General features: G+C 35.0%; 1 long non-coding RNA gene across 1 annotated transcript; it reads left to right on the top strand.

The window, feature by feature from the left end:
* Positions 1-390: 390 nt before the first annotated feature.
* On the top strand, positions 391-3,068 carry LOC145581697 (uncharacterized). Its single transcript, XR_014099663.1, has 2 exons — positions 391-905; positions 2,816-3,068. It is a non-coding gene; the product is annotated as an uncharacterized LOC145581697 (long non-coding RNA).
* The last annotated feature ends 1,078 nt before the right edge of the window (positions 3,069-4,146 follow it).

Here is a 4,146-nt window from a genome sequence, read left to right as displayed (position 1 = left end):
TAATTAAACAATGATGACTTGCTGAAGCCATCTTTAACAAATGGGGATAAGCGAGGATGGTGATAGTGTAGGTAAAAGAAGCTATTTTTGGGCTTTTAATGAGTAATGACGGTTCAATACGAAACTGTTGAGATGGGATGATGTTGCTTTAAACTTAAAAATATTTGCTTACAATTAACTTTCTTAAGGAGGACTTAAATATATAATACTCCGTAGCATATAGTTAAGGTAGTGTGCTTTTATGAAATTCTACACGAAAATTGTGAAATCACATTCTCTTGACGACAACAAATCGCTTAATTAATAGTCCGATTTTTCCCATAGATAAATATTACATATAACCATCTCATAAATGGATCTAAGGATATCATTATAGACATAACCATCTCATCTCCGAGAAAGCCATGTTTACGATACTATAATCCACGCTGCTCGAATTTAATCGTATTGGAAAAAAAAGTGTCTAAAAGACCATCCCCATTGGGCTGGGCTTCTATTCACACATCTCTTCAAAATCTATAGCCAAACCAACTCATCTTACATTCTAACTTCACCATCACCGGCGACGAAAACCCCTAAACAAAACCCCAGAAAATGAACTCAGCAATGAGTAACCTGACGAGCCTGCTGAAGCGCCCGAGTTCAGCAATCAACTCAGCGAGCTCATCCCTCCAACAATGGCGGGGGATCCGGGTTAGGGTTCGAAACGGGAACCTGGAGCAAGCCCTTTCCTTCATGCAGAGAAAAATGACTTCAAGTGGGATCGAAAGGATGATTAAGAAAGAACAAACTCATCACATCAAGAATTCTGAGAAGCGCGTTTTAGCCCGCAAAGCTCTTCATCGTCGACTCCAATCCCAGGATCTTGCTCGTAAGCTCAAATCCATCCTCATCAAGAAAGTCAGGTCTGAACAATTTTAATTTTTTCAAAGTTTTTCAATTAATTGGATATGATTTTGTGAGTTTTTCAATTGAATTTTAATTGTGTATGTATGAGAATCGCGTAGGGAATTATGATGTAGACGGGATTTGATCCAAAGTCTCGGATATGACCGAAATATTATATGTTGTGGGTAATGTTGTTGTTTTGGTATATAGGGAGATACCCCGGATAATGATGTAAATGGGATTTGATTTGAGGTATCGGAAATGGCTGAAATGCTACGAGTATGTGTTGTGGGGAACTGTTGTAGGTCGAGTTTACACTAGTTATAATTTAGGGTGAATTTCATAATTTTAGAATTGAAATATGATAGTATAGGTATATGTGATTGTTTGGGAGAATTAAGGTGACTGCCTGTCTGATCGAACACTATTTTGGAAATGGCAGGAGGTGCCTAAGTGCTAGCAAAGTTTGCTTCTGAATTGTCGGAAATTACTTGTTAATAGTGAATTGCTTAGTCGATTGGATATTTAGATTGGTGTTTGAAGCATATGTTGTTAGGTTTGAGAATCTGAGCGTATTGATGGTACAATTGCTTTTTGGGTAAGTGATGGAAGAATTGAGGTGATAAGCTCGTTAAAAATATTGACCAAAAGTGGTGCAAGGGTACTGTAACAAATTGGATTATATTCTCTGAAGAAGGCCCTTTATGAGCAAGCAAGTAATCAATATTTATTTGATATGCAATTGCTTACCAAGCGTAGACATGGTGTCAAACTATCAATGCTGTCAACCTGTTTGTTATGTATCATTACTCTGTTTCTTTCAACATATCTCTACGGGTGAAAGATATGTTGGCTTTCTCAATCAATGAACTAGAACTGGAAGACTCATTGTGTTCATTCTACTTCATATTATTATTGTACTACCAACATTGTGTATGTGCTTGAATTTCTGTTTGGTGATGGGGAATTTTATCAAAAAAATTAGTTTAGTAAATAGTGAAAGAACCACTTTTCTAGATAATTAGGTGGTCATTATGGTTGAATCAAGGATATTCGTATGAGAAATTCCAATATAGCTACAGCCTGAAATTTTGAAATGCAGCCTGAAATTTTGAAAAGCAATTTCTGACCACAAAGAGGTCATTAACACCTCAGTAGTACCTCGCTATGTATGTATAGCCATTTTAGGTAGACTTGTAGATCGTCTCACTTTTTCTTGCAGAAATGCTGCTAATATAAGTTATATAAACTTTAGAGTCGCCATTTAGAGAGATGCATATTTGCTCTGCTAGTTTGCAATGCTCTGCAAAGTAAGATGTTTCCTGGGAACTTCTGCTGCCATCCAATGATATTATTATTGATGTCTGTCTGAAAACTAGCACAAAGTTCCAACTGGAATTGTGACTTTCTGAAAATTGCATGTTGGACTGAATTGCATCCTGCGATGCCAAATAGATAGTTGATAGCCTATGACCTACACCGCAACCACATCATCATTCAGGCAGATGATGCCCTTAGCTGGATGTGCCCAGCACATGGGATGTTATGGTGCCCTCTTGAGTGCTCGGTAGCATCAGAGGATAACTTTCTGAATGAATGACTTGATATATGAAGGCAAATATGTGGGCTTTCACTGGTCACAATTAATCTTGTTGAGGTGGGGTTATCAGTTATGCTTAATTTGGTTAATTGCTTTACAAGTGAACGTAAGTGGCAATCTGAGTGCTATAATTTAAGATGTCAAGAAATTTGGATCACGGCCAACTGTGCATTATGATCTAGCTCTAGGGGTTTTGGGAAGGGCACAAGGTGCATGTGCGTGCATGAATATGGGCTAGATCATTTTCCATGCTTAATCTTAGTGATTGATACATGGGAAGTCTTATTTATTTTTTAATTTTATTTTTTTGCTGGATTATTTTGACAGGGGTCTATGAGTATTCTGGAAGGAGAAGCTGGAAGCTGCATTCAGGCCTTGTACGTTGCTGTTTGTTTTAAACTCATGTAATTGACTTTCTTCAATTAGTGAACAAGTTGTCAAACTATAGTTATAGTCTTTGCAAATCACCAATTCAGTTTTTCTTGACTTTCACTGTTTGTTTATCAACCAACACAATATATTCTTTTGCAAGTTTTTGCATCGCTATTGATCCTAGCCAAGTATAGCGCGATAATTCAAATATTCATGTATTGTCTCCATGTAACAAACAAAAGTTGGAGTTAATAAATATCTTGCACGTATTTGTAAGGTTCTCATTTCGTGTTGTCAATAGCTTCTAGGGCAGAAGTAAATACAATAATCTCATTTTGGTCAATCGAGTGTACAGTTGGTTTTGTTCCAATAATTTGGGAATTGTAACTATTACAGTAGTGATGAATTCCCCATTCCTAATAACTGAAACTTTGTTATAAACCAATTTATCAACTCCTAATCGATTCTAGATATTTTATATTACAGTACGAGTATGTTCCTCACCTCTACTCTCATCAATGCTAATATTTTCGAATTATGAGATTCCATAATTTTCATTGTTGGGTTAGGGCACAATTAAATTGAATACTAAGGTAAAATACAAGCAAGAAAGAGTGGTGACATAAGTTCAACGTTAAAGGCTCATGTGTGCCAATGTTGAGTGAGGAATGTAAAATTACCCAGATTGAATTGACTCACGAGAAGCTTTAGTCTGATAGGCGCTTTCTTTTTACCGTCCCAAAAAAGAAAAATAAAATAAAATAAAAAATTCAGCCTTTGAAAAAATGAAGGTGCAAAGGATTTCTTGGTTTGGTACATGCATGAGCCATATGCTTTAAATGGTTATTTTTCTCTCATTCAATATTATATTTTGGGCTTTGCAGCAAAAATATAGTATATATATATATATATATATATATATATATATATATATATATATATATATATATATATATATATATATATATATATATATATATATATATATATATATATATATATATATATTTTGGGCAAATAGTTTGAAGAGGAGAACTTTGTTACTAAAATTACGAATCTTCAAATAAACTTCTACATGTTTTTTTTTTATTTATTTTATTTTATTTATTTATTTTTTTATTTTTGAAGAAACCTCCAACGGGGAACTAATCAGATAAATCAGAAGAAGCTACGTCAAGGATATGAGTCGGGATTACATCAAACCACATTCGTTGACCCACTTGCCAAGGTTGAAAACGAGCCAAATCTGAGCTACCATATTCCCTCCTCTTTTAACAAACGACCAC

The sequence above is a fragment of the Chenopodium album genome, chromosome 15 (assembly GCF_948465745.1).
Source record: "Chenopodium album chromosome 15, dcCheAlbu1.1, whole genome shotgun sequence".
Classification (NCBI taxonomy): Eukaryota; Viridiplantae; Streptophyta; class Magnoliopsida; order Caryophyllales; family Amaranthaceae; genus Chenopodium; species Chenopodium album.
Note: the sequence above shows the minus strand (reverse complement) of the source record. Positions and strands in the feature narration are given on the sequence as shown.